A 22,354-nucleotide genomic window follows, 5' to 3' on the forward strand; every position below is an offset into this window, starting at 1 on the left:
TAACAGCACACATTCAGCTTTCAAACTTGACATAATGAAAACCTTAACTGTGACTTGGGCAACGTAGTACACCTACTGGAATGTGGCCACTGCCAGATTCAATACATAGGTCAAACTCACACTCCCTTCAGAATCAGATTCAATAACTACCGCGCACACGCCATATCACTACCTAACCTTCCCCTATCCAAGCACACTAATCAAACAGGCCATCAAATCGAAAAATTTAAAGTTACTCTCCTACAAAGCAACTTCAGAACTAATCGTGAGCGTGAGCAACGTGAGTCGTATTTTATTCATAAATTTAATACAGTGGATTGCGGCATAAATGAACATCCGGGAATACTTTCGACCCTTCGGGGAAACTAACCTATCGAAGCATTCTAATTAACAGGTTCATTGTGAGGATAACCTTAGCCCTGTGCACCTGCATTTAGTTATATGCCTGCACGAAGAGACACAACCTGCGCCGTCGTCTGAGACCATACCTAAAGTGTTTTGTCCATTTTCTCCCCAATCCCCCTCCCCTCCTCTCGCTTTTCTTCTCCCCCCGACCTCTCTATTTTTTTTTCTTTCCTGCTAATCTGTTTGCCCCCTCTTTCCCGGCCTTCGTAATCTTCAAGATCCCCGCATTTTCTTGGTTTGGCCGCCCGCGCGTACTCATGTTTTGTCTTCTCCCTCTTTCCTTTGACTCGACAGATCCCCCATGGCCGTCTTTCTTCGGCTTTTTTTTTTCTTTAGCGGTCCTTCTTTCCTGCGCTTTTACAAATTTCAAACATTTAAAACTGAAATTCAAGCATTCTAACCACAGTCTTGAGAATATATATATATATATATATATAGGGGTTAATGGGGTTTATGGTACTAAAGCGACTGAGGCTATGGAAGCGGCAGGGAAGGGCTTTGGAAATTTTGACCTCAAAAGTTCCTCCGCTGACATCGCAACCGTTCATTGACATCAGGTCTTTATTTCCTTTAAAAAAAGAGGTGTACGGGACTAAAAGCTCGGAGAGCTTGGCGAGGTTCCGACCCTTTACAAGTCAGCAAACAGCAGGATGACGGCCAGTCGTACATCAAATTTATAAATTAGACAAGTAGCAAAGAGCATGAAACACTACACACTGCAAGTGGCAAATACAAGAAAAACAAATAAACGAAAATGCCGGTGCAAATTATTAACAATAAATTAGGAGCTGTCGATAAGAACGCGAACAAAATGGAATCCATTGTTTTAGTCTTGCGAAAAAGCAAGTTGGCAAAAGCATTTGACAATATCCTTTTGGTGACAGGTAGGATCAAACACCAGCCGGTTTAGTAAGTTTAGCAGCGAGGGTAGCGTGCAGGATAAAGATTGTTCATCAGAAGATGTTCTAGGGGTAGGCACGAGCCACATTTCTTTGTATTTGGTTTGACGATCGCTTGCTTTCACCTGTAGTTTTGTAAGATGAATTGCATATTCCCTGTGAAACTTAACAAAATCGTTTAACGTACAATCAGCCTATAATTTTACAAGCAAAATACAGGAAGGTTATCATATTTTGGAATAAGAGGCTTCGTAGAGAAAGTATTATGAACATCGGCGATATAACGCAAGGCTCTTTTCTGCAGCAAATTTAACCTGCGCAAATTGGTCACATCAATTGTGCCCCGCACCATGCTGTAGTACTGCATGACAGCCTTCATTGCTCAGCACACCAGCGTCCTGCCTTTCGTCTTCATCGGAAAGCGGCTACCACTGCGGCCGCGTATTCGGTCGCCTGAGCCACTGCGGCGCTATCACGGCAGCAAGGCTATCTCTCCCTCTCTCTCTCTCTCTCTCTCTCTCTCTCTATATATATATATATATATATATATATATATATATACACACATATATGTATGTATGTATGTATGTATGTATGTATGTATGTATGTATGTATGTATGTATGTATGTATGTATGTATGTATGTATGTATGTATAAACTTGCGAGGGAGCGCTCCTTTGTGCGCTGTAGCAGCTCGCAGATAGTTATGGTGACTATACATCAACTTGCCTAGACCTCTGCTCAGCTGCTTAGAGCTGACACATCCTACATCCTGACTGCTACACCGCTTTCCCAGTCAGAACATCTTCCGAGCTGGCAGCTCAGCTCTGAAACCTTCAGCGATGAATCCGCGCAAGTGCGGGCGTACGCAATATGTGCATATGTAGCTTCCACAATGGAGCGCTCTTCGCGAAGATCCGGCCAACATCCGATAAATCAGACGGTGCCTCAGGCACATTCCGTGGACCTCCCCTATGCGAACTCCCAAGGTAAAGGGCTCTCGCCATGAAGATTCACACGAAGCGAATAAAATGTGTTTTTACTAAGTACTTGAAGACCAGCAAGTGTGAGACACCGCAACGCTGTACTCGCGATCAGCGGGAACGAGTGGGGAAATGCCGCCGCATATCCTCGCGTACGTCGCGACGGCGTCGGCTGCGCGGTGTTCTCTTCCACACGCCGCCAGCAAGGTCAATCTTCCCAGCCGCAGGGAGCCTGCGTTCCAGCGGCCCCTACGGCGCGCCAGCCAGAGCCGCCCGTGCGCCGAGCTTGTGCTGGGAGGCACTATTTCGGGCACTGGGCCAACAGCGACGGCTATAAATGCGCCGCGGGGCGTCTGCGATCAGCTGCCCGCGGAAGCGGCCCCGTTACGCATCTTGCACACAGGCTTCGTGTGCTTGTTTCCTCCCATCCGCTGGAGCCCTTCCTGTGGCTGGCCTTCCCGAGGCGGCAGTCGCGCCCGCTGTCTCCGAGAAAGTTTTTATTGCGTAAGCAATACTGCGCTAGGTTTCTTGCCGACGCGTATCCCCGGCGGACGCCGTGCTTGACCTTGAGCCGCAGCTGCGTCGACACTTGAACCGCGCCGTAAGGGAAGGGAGGACATTCTCACAGTTTTCAAGCGTCCGCTCTCCGTGATGACGCACAGCTCACTCCCATCCTCACGCACTTCGCACTCCTGACGTTCCCCGGATTGCACTCTCTCAACGCATGCGATGCGAGCAAGGTGCGATATTGCATGTGCGCGGCGAAATCCAGGCGCCAAAGCGGTGGTCAGGACGCACTACTCAGGGTCCAAGGGGCGGGCGGCCGCCGCCCAGGGTGAGGAATTGCGCATTAATAACGTGAACAACGGCTAGCAAAACAGCGAGTTCAAGCCGCTGCTAGACGAGCGCGTCGTGCACTTTTAGACACTTGTACGTCTAGTGATGATCCTGCATGGAGTCTTCAGAGTGCCTTGGACAGTGATGACTCGGCATCAACAACAGGACAAGTCTTTAATCGTGGCTAAACACGTCAAGCTACATCCGCAGCTACACTACATGCTGAACCTTAAGCGCAACCATTGCAGTATTGCTTTCACAACTTACCAGGTTTAACCAGGGATAAACTGCTGCCATTTTTTTCGCCCGTTCTTATTCCTGGTATCTCTCAATGACTTGATCCAGGGTTCGCGAGTAAAAATAGAGATGTTTGGAGACTACAGCAGGGTATGTAATGAAATCAGATTGGCCAATGACGAAGTGCAGTTTTATTATTCCGTAGAGACAGTTTGTACACTGAGCGGCAGATGTTTAATATACAAAAGACAGTTTTCGTCATACGTACAAGCGTCAGCCGCTAAACTGTGCATACTATTTGCTTGGTAGCATATTTTTTCGTGCAAGTGTATTTCACTCGTGACAACGTATGTCGTTGTCGGAAAGAAAAGCAAATGGCTACGCTAAGTGGGGTACGTTCTCAAATAAGTTCCACCGACGTGAAACAACGTACGTTTTTTGTAGGTCTTGCATTTAAGCACACATTTAAAGTATAGGATGTATGCCATGAGCTGAGCTTGAGCAAGTAAAGAGATAGCAACGAAAATGTGAATAAATATCAAAAAGTGCAAAATTGATAGGTTGTAGACTACGTTGAGAAACGCCTGACTTAGATGTTTGCAACAAGGTGCCACTTGCACGGTTCTGTTTACTGACGGAACACGGAATCTACCACGTGACGAGACAAATCTCTCCATTTTGTATTATGTTCTCTGAGATACCCCTCGGCATACTAAAGCAGAACCGCTGTCGCATAGGCTTTATGAAGTATAAGTGATCTTTTAAGCTCACAAAACAAAAAACTACTATACGGAAGCAATGATTCGGTTCAAGATATAAGTCAGCCGCTTTCCTGACTTTCTACTACTTTTCAATTTACACTTGTTGCTCAAGCAACCAAAGAAAACTTGGGCAATTATTATAGAGAGAAAATATGCAGCGTACTGCTCAAGCGACACTGAAAAGCATTGAGTTTTCTTCGCGGGGCAAATATACAATGATAGGGAAATGAGGAGCTCTTCATTGGCCCCTTTTTTCTGCTCATTAGCCTGCGAGGCTATCTTTTCTGACAGTGTCGAAGCCATTGGTAGCGTAAGAAGCATCTCGCACAGCTTCTGCCCTCCACGTAACACTCGACGCGGCAACACAGGAAGCATGGAAGCCAGGTAAAAATATGTGCCATCATATATGCAAGTGTAACCGAATCACGGTTTGAAGAACGTGTTACATAAAACCGTACAATGTGTGGCCGTTTTGTATTTTTTTTTGCTTCCACAGTTTGCTTCAATGGGCTTTAGATATAGGGATCCTAACTATGACCAGGCGGCGTTCCAAGAGCGAGCAATCAAGCTCCTCTTCGGCGGAAATTACATAAGGCAGGAAATAGGCAGCGAAGGCGCTTTATTTTGCCGTGTAGCGGTTGAAGCGAGGCGTTAAAAATACGTAACCTTGAAGGATATATTTTTGGTGTGCAAATGTGACGAAAGAACAGTGAGAGGTATATTGTCACGGACAACAGGGCTAGATGTGACTAAGACGACGGGACGAAGCTCAACCAGCAGGCAAAGTTCCGCGCACAGCACGCGAGACAACTTCGGCGTCCTTTTCTTCCAGGTGCCACCTAAAAACATCTGGGACACCAGGTGGCATTACTCCCCCTCCTAAAAAAACGAAAGCACAGACTGGGCGCGAGGGATGGGCGATGCAAGTCAGTACAGAAAACGAATATAAAACAGAGGCGGTGCCCTACACAACTAAACGAGTGCATAGTACACCGCACATTACTGCGTGAAATACGGTTTCATGCGGACAACGTGCACCACCTCGGAGCGTGGTTGCCGACGCGAGGTCTGCACAGTACCCGCTGGAAGGACTTCGTATGTCACTTCTGTGACACGGCGCAGAACCTTGTAAGGTCCAAAGTATCGCGACATCAGTTTTTCAGACAAGCCGGGCCGGCGCACCGGTGTCCACACCCAAACTTGCTCTCCTGGTTGGTATGCGACGTGTCGATGACGGAGGTTGTAGCGACGCGTATCCTTTCCCTGCTGTTGCTGAATGTGGATGCGGGCAAGTTGACGTGCTTCCTCGGCGCGCTGAGCAAACTGCTCAGCGTCTGGGATGAGAGGATTATCCGTGCAGCACGGAAGCATGGCATCTAACATCGTCTGAACGTCGCGTCCATAGAGCAGGCGAAATGGCGTATAACGCGTAGTCTCTTGGATGGCAGTGTTGTAGGCATATGTGACGTACGGGAGAATCTCGTCCCAGGTCTTGTGCTGGGAGTCTGTGTACATTGCAATCATGTCGGCGATCGTTTTATTGAGTCTCTTCGTGAGGCCATTCGTCTGTGGGTGATAAGCAGTGGTTTTGCGATGGCTCGTGTGACTCAGCTCAAATACGTCGTGCATACGTTGTGCCGTAAACGCCGTGCCTCCATCGGTGATTACTTGGGACGGTGCGCCATGGCGCAACACGATCTGCTGCATAAAAAACTGGGCGATCTCAGATGACGTGCCACGCTTCACCGCCTTGGTTTCCGCATACCGTGTGAGATAGTCGGTCGCGACTATAATCCATTTTTTACCGACCGATGTCAGCGAAAATGGGCCCAGAAGGTCGATGCCGATTTGGTCAAACGGTGTTCGGGGAGGCGCAATAGGTTGGAGCAAACCCGCTGGCTTGAGAGGTGGCGCCTTTCGACGTTGGAACTCACGACAGCCTCTGACGTAACGATGAACGGCGTCAGCGAGTTTAGGCCAATAATAGGCTTGACGAACTCGGGCGAGTGTGCGTGTAAAGCCCAAGTGGCCGGAGGTGGGCTCATCATGGCAGGCAAAAAGGATATCGGCACGGAGGTCGGCTGGCACTACGAGGAGAAACGCTCGGTCAACAGTGCTGGAGTTCTGTTTGTATAGAACGCCATTCCGGACACAGAAAGCAGACAGGTTTCGAGCAAATTGCCGAGGGATATCAGCAGCGCGACCCTGCAGGTGGTCAATGACAGGTCGAAGGTCCGGGTCAGCTCGCTGTCGGGTCATTATGTCTGAAGCACTCACCAGTCCAAGAAAACCGCTCTCATCCTCCGTGCTCTCATTGACTAAACCGACGGGTGCGCGCGACAGCGCGTCAGCATGGTGTACTCAAATTCTTGGAGGCGAAGACTCCATCGTGCTAGGCGCCCCGATGGGTCGCGGAGGTTAGCCAGCCAGCACAAGGAATGATGATCGGTGACAACTTTAAACTGGCGGCCGTAGAGGTAAGGCCTAAATTTCATGGTTGCTCACACAACCGCAAGGCATTCCTTTTCCGTAGTGGAGTAGTTTGTCTCGGCGCGGGAGAGCGTGCGGCTGGCATACGCTATTACCTTTTCCTCGCCAGCTTGGTGTGGAACGAGTACAGCGCCAAGGCCGATATTGCTCGCGTCGGTGTGGACTTCGGTGTCAGCGTCTTCATGAAAGTGCGCAAGAACAGGGCTTGTTTGAAGTCGGCTGCGCAGCTCCGCAAAAGCCTCTTGTTGCTCGGCGCCCCACACGAACTGTGTATCATCGCGCGTGAGGCGAGTCAGGGGGGCGGCAACTTTAGAAAAATCGGCGATGAAACGGCGGTAGTACGTGCAGAGACCCAGGAAGCGTTTCAAACTTCTCTTGTTTGCAGGAACGGGAAATTTGGCGACAGCAGCAGTATTGTCGGGGTCTGGCCTAACGCCTGCGGCACTCACAAGGTGACCAAGAAACTTCAACTCTTTGTAGCCAAAGTGGCACTTCTCGGGCTTGAGCGTCAAGTCAGCTGACCGGAGGGCATCTAATACTGCGCGCAGGCGTTCGAGGTGTTCTTCAAAGGTTTCAGAGAATACGACAACGTCGTCGAGATAGACTAAGCAGATTTGCCATTTGAGGCCGGCGAGGACGGTGTCCATCATGCGCTGAAATGTTGCCGGCGCTGAACATAGGCCAAAAGGCAGCACTTTGAACTCGTACAGTCCATCTGGGGTGACAAAAGCTGTTTTTTCGCGGTCCCGCTCATCAACCTCAATCTGCCAGTACCCGCTCTTCAAGTCAATGGAGGAGAAGTACTGGGCGCGACGAAGCTTGTCGAGCGAATCGTCGACACGGGGCAGCGGGTAGACGTTTTTTTTCGTGATGGCATTCAGCTTTCGATAATCGACACAGAAGCGAAGGGTCCCATCTTTTTTCTTTACCAGCACGACAGGGGATGACCACGGGCTGTTGGATGGTTGTATGACACCATCACAAAGCATCTCCTGAACTTGTGTCTGAATCGCTTCACGTTCCGTCGTTGAGATACGGTACGGCTGCTGGCGGATAGGGCGGGCGTCGTCAGGAGTAATGATGCGGTGCTTCACGAGAGGCGTTTGCCGTACTTTCGATGAGGACGCAAAGCAAGAGCTGAACTCTAGTAGGAGGGCACGTAGCTCACGATTCTGTGTGTCCGAGAGATCAGGACTAATATCAAGACGGTCAAGTGGGGGCTGCACAGTGCTAACAGCCCCAAACGTAAAACATTCAGAAACATCCGCTAAGGAGTCAGCAAACGCGATGGCAGTAGCACGAAAAAGATTCCGGGGTTCGTTGGTGAAGTTAGTCACCAGGAGATCAGACCGGCCGTCGCAGAGGTGGATGAGGCTGCGCGCTGTACAGATGCCGTGGGTGAGCAAAAGTGACTGGTTGCCTTCCGCGACCGCATGCCCGTCACGCAGTTCGTCGCAAGTAACAGTCACAAAAACACTGGCGCGTGGCGGAATCGAAACGCTCTTGGCGGAAATTCAAGGGCGGCGCGGCGTTGGCGATTCTTGACGTCAGTATCAGCAGCTTTCTCGGTTGAAAATGTCACTGTGCGCTTTCGAAGATCGATAATAGCTCCATACTCCCGGAGAAAATCAACCCCAAGGATAACGTCACGGGAGCAGTCAGGTATAACGAGGCAGCTTACAATAAACGTGGAGCTGCGAATTTGAACTCGTGCCGTGCACAGGCCACTAGGAGTTACGACATGTCCGCCAGCGGTGCGAATCTGCGTGCCCGACCATGGTGTCATGACTTTTTTTAGAAGCGCTGCTAGCTTCCCGCTTATAATCGAAAAATCCGCGCCAGTGTCCACCAATGCGCTAACCTTATGGCCGTCGAGAAGCACGGGTATGTCCAGCGAGAGTCGATGTTCATGCGTAGGAACTGTCGTCGGTGCCGTAAAATCCAGATCGCTCACAGGTCTCCTTGTCAGGGGGTCTTCGTCACGTCGATTGCAAGCGGCCTCGCCCCCGGAGGTCGCTGTCTTTAGTTTTCCCGGTGGGGACTTGGCGAGCGTCGCTGCGCCGTCCAGGATGGCCCGCGCTGCGGCGATGGTCGGCGTGGGGACGTGGATCATGACTGCCGCTGAGAAGTTGGCGCCATGCGCTGCTGTGCTAAGTAGTCTTCAATCTCCCGGGGTCTTTGGCCTATTGGAGGGCGACGCATGTCGATTGGAAAGCCGTAAAGTCCAAGGTGTCGTAGGGGCACTGGCGATAGAGATGACCTGGCTCCCCGCAATGGAAGCACAGGCGCTGGCGATTTGGGGCGCGCCACAGGTCCGCCTTCCGCTGGGGTGGTCGTCGGTTGTCGACGAACGGCTCAGTGTGTGCAGAATACAGTGAGCCTTGATCGGGTGGCGGTAATGGCGCCGAAGCAGTGGCAGGGCGTCGCGCCATATCTGCATAAGTTGGACGCAGGTACTCCGTGGGGAAAGGTTGTGGATCAGCGGACGCTACCGAGGGCTTCAACGCTTGAAGCTCTTCGCGGACAATGCTAGCTACAGAGCCGACCAGCGGCTGTGGAGCACCGAAAAGCTTCTGGAGCTCTTCGCGTACAACTGAGCGGATGATGTCGCGTAGGTTCGGGGTAGCCCCGAAGGCCGAAAACGGCTCCACAACCGAAGCGGCGACCACCGGCCTGTCGTAAGTGGTAGACCGCTGCTGGAGCATCCTCTCTATTGTGACAGCTTCCGAAAGAAACTCAGCAACAGTCCTTGGTGGATTACGCACGAGGCCAGCGAACAGTTGCTCTTTAATACCATGCATAAGGTGGCGCATCTTTTTGTCTTCGGTCATGGCCGGGTCAGAACGTCGGAAGAGCCGGGTCATGTCCTCCACATACATGGTCACAGTCTCATTTGGCATCTGTATACGAGACTGTAGAGCCCTTTCTGCGCGTTCTCGCCGATCCGCGCTGGTATAGGTCTCACGAATTCGTCGACAGAACTCACGCCATGATATGGCGTCTTCTCGGTTCTCGTACCAAGTACGAGCGCCATCTTCCAGGCTGAAGAAGACATTTCGAAGCTTGGCGTCGTCGTCCCACTGATTAAACGAGGCGACCCGTTCAAATTGGATAAGCCAGTCTTCGACGTCTTCGCTCTGACTGCCGTGGAAGGGCTGAGGCAGTCGTGGATTTTGCAGGGTGTAGTAAGTTGGAGCTCCTTGCATAGCCGGTCGAGGGGCGCCTGCGGTGTTGAACTCCAACGGCCCGTGCTCAGGTGGTAGGCCTAGGTTCCTCCGGCTAGCGCGGTGAACAGGAGTGTCGATTGGCACAGGACCTGAATCCTGGGTATGCGGAGGAGTTCGGGACATATACTGGGATCGATACCCTGCGCCGACACCAAAATATGTCACGGACAACAGGGCTAGATGTGACTAAGACGACGGGACGAAGCTCAACCAGCAGGCAAAGTTCCGCGCACAGCACGCGAGACAACTTCGGCGTCCTTTTCTTCCAGGTGCCACCTAAAAACATCTGGGACACCAGGTGGCAATATAATGTGCACAATGTGTAAAAGTTATTCAGTACAGCGATGTATCTGTGAGAACAAAGTTGGTGTCATAGGTGACCTACCAGCTGAATTGCGACATTAACTAAAGGTAAGTGCAGAATTTCTTAGCTTTTCTTACAATAAACAGAGCCCCGCTGCTAGCGAGGAACTGCTCGGATTCCTGCGCACGCTCCTGAGTTGTGGCATCCTCGGCGCTGGGATTTGAGCTCAGTTTCTCACTTTTGTTGAGTCAGACTGCATTGCATGCATTTACGCTTGGCTCAGTAGTACAGGCACTATTCACTACGTCGCAGTATTCCAGCTATTGTGTGTCTGCAGGAGGGCTGCAATACAGCGATCCCCAAAACCGATATTTGCGATTGGATCCTAATGGGTGTTTATGTAAGATCAAACAAAGCATGGCCGGGGGACCTTAATATATTTATTTCAAAATTTTAACTATTGTTGCCTGATGATTGGAAAGAAGAGATCTGCAATTGGTTTTGCTACGAAAATATATTTTTATTTATTTACCATAATGACGAAGAGGTAGAGTGCCGCGCTAATCTTCTATGCTGTTTTGGTCAAATTTGCTATGAGTTAAACAAAATATAATGAAGTTAGGTAGCTGAAAATTCTCTGACTAAATATATGCATGTATTTATTTGTATTTAGGTAAAGTTTGCTTTTCTGGGTAGTGTAGATGTTTTTATAGAATTTCTTCAATTCACCCCATGAAACAAAATTTCACCTGCTTTAAATGTCTTTATCTCAATCAAGGTTTACGGTACAGCAGTAATAATTCCGCTCTTTGTTCTCAGCATACTTATATATAAAACTCTTGACGCTCATATTTATATAACGTTTCAATACAGAGATACGGTCCTGCTAATTTCAAGAAAACAGCAAAGAATGAAAATTTGTGTGGACAATTAAAAAAAAAGATTGATATTTTAAAACATTTGTACACCTTTTCTCCTCTACTTAAACCATTAGAAACATACTGCATAATTTTGATCTACTAGTATTTAGCTTGGGCGTGCGATGTTGGGCAGCCGATGAGCCTAGCTGGATAGCAGTTATTAAAAGCCAGTGAGTAAGCTTGGTTGCAAGTATTGGATAGCCAGTGAGAGTGTCTGGGTGTATGTTATATAGGAGCCAGTGGGTACACTTGGGTGGAAGATATTTTGTAGCCGTTCAGTGAGGCTGCATGCCAATAAATAACTTAGTCTTCCATTAGTGGCCATTGTTGGAAAGCCAGTCTAGTAGATTGAATTAAATCTTGGCACGGGTAGCGCCCCAATGAAGCACCATTATTGGCCCCAATATTGGGGCCGGTTTCCACTAATATTGGGCTGATGGCGGCCCATTGATGGCGTGCTACTTGGGCACATACAGAATACCGACACATAGCACAAGCGTTCATGGCCAACTGCTTTATTGCGGTTAGGTGACACCTTATATACGGCGCAAACAGAATGAAATATGGGGAGAAACAACATTACAAAGATTGATACCCGGACCGACAAAGTTGTACGCATGCGCAGGCAAGAAGCAAATGTGTACTATTTTTGACGCTTCGGGTATCAATCGTTACGTTGTTAATAATAATTATAATTTGTTCTCAGGAAGGGAAAGGCGCAATATCTGCCACACTTGTGTCTGTGGACACCTGAACCACGCCGTAAGGGAAGGAAGGAAGGTAGGAGTTAAAGGGGAAAGAGAGAAATAGGAGCCGTAGTGGATGGCTACGGAGTGATTTCGACCACCTGGGGATCTTTAACGTGCGCTGACATCGCACAGCACACGGACGCCTCTTCGTTTCGCCTCCATCGAAAAGTGTTAGTTCTCATATTTTCATGCTCTTTTCACCGCATATAAGGTGTGACTTTCCGGCAATAAAACAGCTAGTAGTGAGCGCTTGTGCCGTGTGCCGGTACTCTCCCTGGGGGTGGTTTTCTTTTTGCGCTGCAATTTGATTATGTGCAATATGCACCAACTCGTCCAGGAAGAAGTTTCACTTTGCTAGCTAGATGTGTTATGTCGAAAGCTTTTCGTTTCGATCAAGGACATTCTCTTTGCCGGCTCGTAAGTACATGATCCGTGTTCATTTGCAATGAAACCTGTTGCATTTTCCTAATAGTGCACTTCTCAACTAGGATATCATCATTAGGAAAAATGGAGGGAGACTTGCATTTGTGGACAGTGTGGAATGATGGGTGAGAAAGAGAGAAATATCAGCTGCATTCACATCGTTCTAATGCCTAATCATACATTCCTTGCATGCATCCATAAATGCTTCCATTCACAGCCTGCTTCCGACAAGCTGCATCTGCACTCTAGATATTTCCAGTTCACCACACAACGCGCTTTATTGAGATGCTGGACTGCTTCGACTGTGCGATGAAGCATCCTCAAAATGTAGTGGAGCTGTTTTGTGCAGAGCCATCACTTATACTGCGTCATACAATGAAGAGAGAAGCCGAGGTCATTATTATTTTATAGTACTTCTTCAATGTTCCCAACAGTGTGCGTAAATTAAAACACTTAACGAAACCAGGGTAAATTTCACGTCAAATACCCTCTTACCAACCTCACCTCCGACAACTACCATAGAGGTCTTCATTAGATGGTTACTTTTATAAAAAATTACTTTTGTCAAGATTTCTCTCAAAATCATAAGTGCATTTGGGGTTCTTTTCTGCGTGTAACGCAGTAGTAGTGGTTTGCTGCCTCTTACCTATGACACCATTATGTCTTGAGGGTGGTTCACTCCAGTCTATACTTCGTGCAGTGAAGCATCCTCAAAAGATGATGGTAACGCATATTTGTGCGGAGGAAAAACGTATATGTAAGAGGTAGAACTATGCAAATTCTTTGGAATGACATGACGCCATCCCAAAATAAAACCATCAGCATTCGAAATGACACAACTGGCCAGTGTGCACACCTGATAGTAGCAGCATAATGACATGACTTTAAAAGAAGCAAACTGAACCTATGCTGCTATATTTCTGTATTAATCAGGCGGGGAAATCTGATCACCTATGACACCACTGCTTCACAGAGCTCAGGTTCAGGGAAGCCTTATTTCGCCCATGTCCTTGACGAATGTCCGATGCCATAGCCCTTACAAAGGTGTCAGTTAGGCTCATGCTTTTGGATTATCTAAATTCCTAAAATGAAGAGGGTTGGAGCAATTAGATAGTATACAGACTGTGCATGTGTCAGTTTGGGACACATGTGTACAAGACATGTGATCAGACTGGCTCAATGCTGAACGCAGCATTAAAATAGATTGAATCCCCATTGCTTTGTAGTAATCACTTTGCTAATAGTGCGAATATGTATGTGGTGAGCTTGTTTATCACGTTTATCACGTTTATCAGAATTTTTAATGCGAAAGCATTACTTCGCTATGTTCAGAGAATTCTGTCCGCAGACCGTGTCCGCAGTCCGCGAAAGAAAAATCGTGCCTGCTGCAGTTGTGAGTAATTCAGAAGCGGTAGAAGTTAATGAGTGGTGTCTCTCGATGGAGGGTGACCTAATGTTGTTGCCGAAAAAATTAGGCCAATAATTAATTAGGTAATTAATTAGGGGGAAACACGCAAAATTGTGTCCACAGCAGTTGTGAGTAATTGAGCAGTGGTAGAAGGTAATGAGTGGTGTCAATCGATAGAGGTTGATGTAATGTTAAGTCCGAAAAATTAATTAAACCAATAAGTAGTTACCTTTTTACCTAAAGAAAAAAATGTAAAAGTAAAGGCGAAAATGGTCTCATTAGCCAATGGCTTGCGCCACAGTTGAATGTATCAAATACAAAAATGATTAATAAATCTGTCAAATAAGGTGATGTCAAAAATGTGAAGTCACGCAACATGAAGTCGAGCCAAAAAAGGGCATAAGGAAGGGATTGACATGCAATTTGAAAGTACCAAAGTAGTTAATTAAGGCAGTCAGTTAGGTGATGTCAAGGGTGGTGGCGTCACGCAATCAGATGAAGAGTCGAAGAAGGGCATATGAAGGGATGGGCGCGCAATTTCAAAGTACCAAAGACTAAAATGGGTAAACAAGAAGTGAATTAATGTGAAGTCAATAATGTGACGTGAACCATCCAGAAGTAGAGCTGAAAAAGGACATAGGAAGGAATTGGTGCATTATTTGAAAGTACTAAAGAACTAAAATGGGTAAACGAGAAGTGAATTAATTGTGATGTAGAGGATGGGACGTTACGAAACTGGAAGTAGAGCCGGAAAAGTGCATAGGAAGGGATCGGCGCGCAGTTTGAAAGTACCAAAACTAAAATGGGTAAACAAGAAGTGAATTAAGCAACTAGAAGCAACCAACAGCAGAATCTGTGTTTTCGCATTACTCCAATGCAGATTCTGCAGTTCTCTTTTATTTTTGTTAGAGCTACTCATATTAGTGACTATATATCACTTCCCTTACGGAAATGCCATATCTGGATTTAGGAAAAAAATAAGGCATAGCTGGTCAGATATGCCTTATCTACCCAATTCCTGATTTAAAGATCTAGCCCGCATGGCATGTGGGTTTTGAACTATAGATCTATATATCTGCATATCAGCATAACACTTTAATACAACATACACAAGACAATTTCAGTATTCCAGCTAAAAATCCAGCACACTCAATCAAATTTGCCAAGGGAAACCTGTATTTCTCCTTTCATTTCAAACCTTACAGGAAAACAGCTTTGAAAAACCACAGGTTTTCTTTGTCCCTGCCAATATAGCATCACTCAAAGACTGGCCTGAATTACGTGGGTATATATACTGAGGGTCAAAGACATGCTCATCCGTTAGTAAATATTGAGATCCTACTCATTTATGCGCGATACTATAACAAACTAATGGTATCTGAACAGAATAATGGACCTATCTGTCTACACAAGAAGCTAAAGTAAACGACATTAACCTATTAAATTAGATATTACATTTTTATTCTACTCTTTTACACACAGAGCTTTAACCAGTAAATGCTTTTAGTTTGAGCTGTTTTACTTGCGAAGCTAAAAGAAAGAGAGAACGGCTATTGAAATCGAACTAGACTATTGATATCGAATTTAAAGGTTTGTCGATAAACGGAAAAGGTACCGCTAAACCATAGAGCGATAAACCACACACTGCTGGGGCTGCTGCTAATACCTAAACCTTAGCAAAGTACAAATAGGCTGTCAGGAAGTACTGGTGTTACCTTAAGAAGAGACTGCAGTGCAAAATGAGCGAGCGCACCTAATCTGTGGTTAGTTATGAAATTAAGAGAGAAAAAAAGAAAAAAACATGTCCGATGGCATTTGTCATGACAGCGACAGCTCTGCCCCTAAACCAAATCAAGCATGCTGTTACTTAGGCAGCGAAAATAATAATAATAATAATAATAATAATAATAATAATAATAAACAACGAAGGACCCGATCTACCCACTGAAATTTGTCAAAATTGCTGGAGCGAAAGACAAATTAGCACAAAATGTACGGGAAAATGTTACACAGTGGCAATTACCATCCAATTTAATGATTGGAAAATTAATTTTCTATCAAAATAATAAAGTGAACAGTATCCTGAGGCTGGCAAGTGCTAGTTCCCGACAAGAAGTCTCATGCTCACGGTTTTGGTGATCTGGCGTGAAGATGAGGCGACACGATGAGGGTGCGATCCGCTGGCAATTTCTACACAATGGTGAAGATTTGGCCGCGGCCACCCTGGGAAGAAGCCCCAAAAAGTTCAAGCGACCATCAGTTTCGCTGCCAAGGCAGGGGAGGCAGCTTCCACCCGCAGTGGGACACAGTAATTTCCTTTGTGCCGGCGGTCGCATTTTGCGTCGCATTTTTGTTACATACACACAGCTAATAGCGAACAGGCACTGGCACACACACACAAACCAGCATACACAACATGCAGAGCGTCCGCCAGCCGCACCGAACTCCGATGTCTGCCACCGAAAAGGAAAGATCGAGACACCAAAAAGTGCTGCCGCGCACGGAGTTGAAAGGGGGAGGGGAAAGAAGGAAACACACACAAAACGGAGAGCTCGCGGCCTCCATGGTCGAGCGTGGCAGCTGCGAGGAGAGATGAAATGCAAGCCCGCGACCCAGCAACCGCCGCTGTCTGAGAGGGAAGAGGGGAACGCTGGAGAGGATGAGTCACTGTCTAGCCAGCGAGGCCCGTGACGCAGCAACCGCCAGCTGTCTCCGAGGCTGAGTCACCGTCTAGAAAGCGCGGAGGGGGCCGTATACTGATCTGCCATCATTTTCTTGATATTTTGAATCGCTCAACACAACCGACCATGCTTTGTGCACCGGACTGCCGCTGCATTTAAAATGAAAATGTGGGTTAGCAGGCGGAAAGAGGAGCATGTAGCCATAACCCAGTGCACTCCTGGATTAAGGAACACATCGTATAATATATTACAGTGCAGCAAAATCTGCAGAATAATTGAAATATTAAGAGTCGTAGCTATTTTCTAAATTGGATACAATTATGTCAAAACTAAGCATCCAGGCCATGCTGAGTATAGAAAAATTGAAGCTCGGCCACATGATGCAAAGATTGGATATTTGCAGAAGGTAGACGACGGCCATATACTGCTAATATACAGTCACTATGGCGCCTACATAATTAAGGCCCCGACGAGGCTGTATAAAGTGGTGTTGACGCCAGACATATATGACCCTTGTCTGTCTATATAAGATAATGACGACGCCATATATGCCCTTTTTCAGGCCACATAAGGTCGCGAGCATACTATATATGCCGCTGATCGAGCCATATAAGGCCCCGTTGCCCGTTCAGATATGGATCATATGTTGCATGATATGGCCAAATCTGAGCCATATAAGGGCAACATTTCGCACATATATAACCTTATCTGGCCTGATTATCGATTTGATTTGCCCAGATAAGGTCCTATTTGCTGCCTTATATATTTGTATCTGGCAGCATATGTTCCATATCTGGAGCAGATATGGAATTTCCGTAAGGGTGAGCATAATCTTGTGAAGGAAACTGTCAACAAAAAAATATGGCATGAGGAATTATTTATATAATTTGGGATGTTGAGGAAATATTAATTACCTATTTTTAATTATAAATAAGTTGTGGTGCAATGGTACTTCCATTGCATGTCGCTTGATGTTGTGAAGATTGCATAATGTGAACCTGAGGATGTGGTCTTGTTCATGTCTACAGTAGCTACATTCCTGTGTAGATGAGATGCAAGATGCGACATACTGTACTATCCCACTGCACGTAAGAGAAGCCCAGGTGGTCGAAATTGCCTGAGCCTGTTCTGCGGCATCACTCGCAAGTATTACTTTGAAACATTTCACCCATATACCGCACTAAAGCTTATGTTTTCTTTTTTTGCAGCATAGCTGTTCCCCAAATATCTTAGCAGGGTAGATGTGTAGGCCAGTTGGTGAGACATAAGGAAAATAAAACCGCACCAGACACAGGACGGAGGCAGGAGACAACAAAGGGCGCCCTGTGTTGTCTCCAGCCTCTGTCCTGTGTCTGGTGCGGTTTTATTTTCCTTATGTCCCCAAATATGTTTGTCCAAATCATCTTTGCGGATACACACAGTCTGAGGTTTCCATGAATATCCATCTGTGCGGCCAGGTATGCGCTTGCTGTTTCATCTTATGTGCTATGAGAAAGTTGAACTGATGAAAATTATTTTATCTCTTCTAGTGTGGGGCTGTTAGCTTTCGATTGCAAATTTTCAGAGACGCTTTTTGTTGCAGTCACCTAAGATTTTTATCTCTTCTAGTTTGGGGCTGTTATCTTTTGATGGCAAATTTTGACAGGTACTTTTTGTTACTATCACCTAAGAATTTCAGAAAGCATGAATTGCTATGAGCAGAAAGGTAGACATGTAAATTTCGCTATTTTCAGAGAAAAATGATGTCCTATAGTGCAGATAACGCCTTAACTAAGGAAAGGTCAGACACATTCCATGGGAACGTAAATGGCATATTTAACATCTCAGGCGTAATATTTTAACCTGTAAAGGAAACATGGGAAGAGCAAACTCGGCTTCTAGACTGGTCACGTAAAGAGTATACTTTCATCTCACAGGGTTCCTGCGGCATCGTAGTATAAGAAAACAAAATCAATATAATCTTTGTCGAAAAGTTGCAATATTGCTTCTGGATATCAAATGATGGCACTGCCATACATAACTATATCTTCAGTGCAGATTCTATCACAGGCTATAAGGAAAACCTTATTTTTTATTAATTCATCACGTCCACACTAAGCAAGTTTTGATGTTAGTACTGAGAAAAAAAAACATCTTGCCAGTGTATTCCTCGGTACTCGCTATTCTATTGCAAACAGACTTGTATACATTGGCTTCATGTGTGGACTCCGTGATCTTGGTTAAATGACTTCTCTCCTTTATTCTTTTTGCTTTCAGGCAAGAAGGCAACATATGGGAGCCTACTTGATCCCTGTATTGTGCCTAAGTGCAGCATACCTGCGAACACTCCGCTGTAGGGATTCAATGGCTTAGGCGCTCGACTGCTAAACCCAATGGTGGGGTTTCATCCTGATTTCAGGGGACTCCAGTGCAGTCTCTTATAGCGGAGTCTGTGATAGGAAGTTAAGCACTGCAAACGTGATTATCATAACAGCAACCAACATAAATTGTGTCAGCAACAGTCTTATTGCAGACATAGGATAGCAACCTAATATCTGTGTTCTCTGTTGGGCTGATTGTTGCAAGCTTCTGCATGACAAATATAGTGACACCAGAGAGGCTTCCTGTTACTATTTCATTCTCTTAGCTGTTTATTAATCTCTGCTACAATTTTTGGTAGGTGGAGGTGGCTTCACAATAAAGGCTTAACTTGATGCATTGTTAGAAGAAGAAGAAGAAGAAGAAGAAGTTTGTTTATTCATGAAACAGGTATTACATAAATAATACAGAAGGAGGTCCCAGAGCTCAAGGCTGTATCGGGACCTCCTATGGATGGATGTATAAACTTATGAAAAAAATATTATTGGTACAACAAAAGCAGTCAAAAGAGGCAAAACCGGCGAACACAATATGGTAAAAAGAAAAGAATATGAATTCATGATGATGATGATCTGGTTTTTTTTGGCGCAAGGGCATCTTAGGCCAAAGAGCGCCAAACACATGGCGAAGTATCAACTGAAGTTAATAAAAGGTCCGATGTGTGGTGTTTATGATGAACTTAAAAACGGCGGTGTATAGGGCCTAAAAGTTATTTCGGAGTGTATAGTCTAAAAACAGTGGTGTATAGGGCCTAAAACACTGAATTTCGATGTATAGTGGTCCGAGTAAAAGGAAAAAGACAGCTTTCTAAGCAAAAGAAACGGGCTTACGCCCACGTTGATGAATAATTCCATATAAAAAGCCTACTTTAAATAAATATTTAAAAACTCTATCTACAGAAAACATTGGATCATCACCAAGAAAGATGGATGGATGTGTGGGTATATGTTGCTTGTGTAATTCGGGAAAATGTTGTCTCCTTTGCTGTTAAAGTCTCGGACATTCAATTAAAACGTGGATCACTGTTAGTCGGTCTCCGCATCTCGGGCAATGTGGTGCAGGAGAGTTTGTTAAAAGGTATGAATGTGTTGTATATGTGTGACCTATCCTCAGTCTGCACAGAGCTATTTCTTTGAGTCTGTTTCGTTTTTCTGTAGTGTACCTGCCTATTGTTGGTTTTATTGTGTGTAGTTTATTCTCAGTTGCTGTGTCCCATTCCTCTTGCCATTGTTGTTGAATCATGTTTTTGATGTGTGGCTTGAGGTCCTGATATGATATGTTGTCAATGTCTGTAGTGTTTCGAAGGGCAGCTGATGCAGCAAGCCTATCAGCTGCCTCGTTACCTGGAATACAGCGGTGGCCTGTCACCCAACACAGTGTAATTTTGAGTTCTAGTTTGTTGGCAGAGATAAGAGTGTTATAGAGAGAATTCAGAACTGGGTTCTTATTATGCCACTTCCGAAAGGATAGGGACGTTACAACACTGAGGGAGTCTGTATAGATGATCGATGTCTGTATTTTATTTTCTATAATGTGTCTCACAGCTAGCAGGATTCCATGGCATTCAGCGGTAAATATACTTGTATGGCTGTTCAGTGTTTTTGAAAGTGAAAATTGCGGTCCATGTGCTGCACAGGACACTTGAGCAGACTTTGAAGCATCACTGTAGTATTCATCACAAGTGTACTTCGCCTGAAGTGACATGAAGTGCTGCTGTATGGCAATAGGGGATGCGTGCTTCCCCACTTCAAGAAACGACAGGTCACAATTAACACCGTGCATTTCCCAAGGGGCAATTAGGTCTTTTATGGAAGTTGTATGAAGACTGGTAACCGGAACGTCCAGATGTTCAATATGCGTGGCAACTCTGATTGGGTATGGTGGTGTTAGGGATGGTTTTCTTGAGAAAAGAGCTATGCCAGTTTTATCAAGCAGGAGCCGCCGACATGGATGATCCAGTTGGCACAGTACCTTCATAGCATAAGTTAGAGAAGTAAATTGTCTCCTTCGTTGCAGTGACCATCGGTTCGCCTCGACATAAAGGCTAGCAATTGGGCTAGTTCGAAAAGCGCCCGTGGCGAGGCGAAGTCCGAGGTGGTGCACGGGATCGAGCAATTTTAGCGCAGAGGATGATGCTGACCCATAGACCATGGAGCAATAGTCAATGCGTGATAGAACTACACTATTCAGAAGGCTCAGAAGGCAGTCGCGGTCTGTGCCCCATGACCGGTGAGAGAGAATTTTTAGCAGATTCATTGCTTTGAGACACTTCAGTCGCAACTGTTTTATGTGGGCAATGAAAGAAAGTTTTTCGTCAACAACTACGCCAAGAAATTTGTGTTCCTTTTTAAGGGCTAGGCTCTGACCATTCAATGTTATGTTGGGGTCAGGCCTGATGCCACGCTGCTTAGAGAAAAGTACACAAACACTCTTTTCAGAGTTAAATTTAAACCCATTGTCATCAGCCCACCTGGACAATTTGTTTACACCTAGCTGAATCTGTCGTTCACAGATGGCCAGGTTGCAAGATTTAAAGCTTATCTGGACGTCATCAACATATACAGAACAGAAAATAGTTTTTGGCAGCACGCTTTTTAAAGAGTTCATTTTGACTATGAAAAGTGTGCAACTGAGAACACCACCTTGAGGGACACCATTTTCCTGTATGTACTGCTTTGAATATGCATTGCCAACACGAACTTTGAATGTCCGTTCAGACAAGTAACTTCGAATTGTGCTCAACATGTTTCCTGTGATGTCAAGAGAGAAGAGGTCGCGGATGATACCATAGCGCCAAGTGGTATCATATGCTTTTTCAAGATCGAAAAAGACAGATAAACAATGTTGTTTATGTACAAAAGCATCCCTTGCATAAGACTCAAGGGCAATGAGCTGATCAGCTGTTGACCGCCCAGCTCTAAAACCAGCTTGATTTTGATGAAGAAGACCATTGTATTCAAGGAAATGGAGAAGACGACGATTAACCATTTTTTCAAAAAGCTTGCATAAACAGCTGGTTAGTGCGATAGGCCGATAACTAGCAGCAAGTGTGGGTTCTTTTCCGGGTTTTAATATGGGGATGATGATCGCTTCCTTCCATGCTTTAGGAAAGCGTCCTGTGGCCCATACTTTATTATACAGGCAGAGTAGGGTTTCAAGAGTGTCCACATGCAAGTGCTTGAGCATTCCATATGTGATCCTGTCAGGACCTGGTGCTGTGTTACCACATGCGTCTAGTACAATCTTCAGCTCCTGCATGGTGAATGGGCTATTGTATCCTCCTGTGGATGGTCTTTTATCATGTATGTGCTTCTTCTCCTCTCTTGCCTTGTGCCGCAAAAAAGAATCTGTATAGTGCGCTGAGCTGAATATGTATTCAAAGTGTTGCCCTAGTGTGTCTGCTTGATGTTCAAGAGAGTCACCACTGGTGCTGACAAGGGGCGTTGGGATTGTGCTATATCCTTTGAGTGCTCTTATCCTGTTGTGAACTTTGTGTGCATCCGAATAAGAGTTCACAGAAGAAAGGAATGATGACCAGCTTTCTCGCTTGGAAATGCGTCGAACACGCCTGCCATTTGCCTTTGCACGCTTAAACGCTATTAGGTTTTCGGTTGTGGGGTATCGGCGTAGTTTCGACCATGCCCTGTTTTGAGTTACACGGGCAGTCTTAC

This window comes from Amblyomma maculatum, unplaced genomic scaffold (assembly GCF_055883805.1).
Source record: "Amblyomma maculatum isolate TAMU_Amacu unplaced genomic scaffold, ASM5588380v1 scaffold_19, whole genome shotgun sequence".
Taxonomy (NCBI): Eukaryota; Metazoa; Arthropoda; class Arachnida; order Ixodida; family Ixodidae; genus Amblyomma; species Amblyomma maculatum.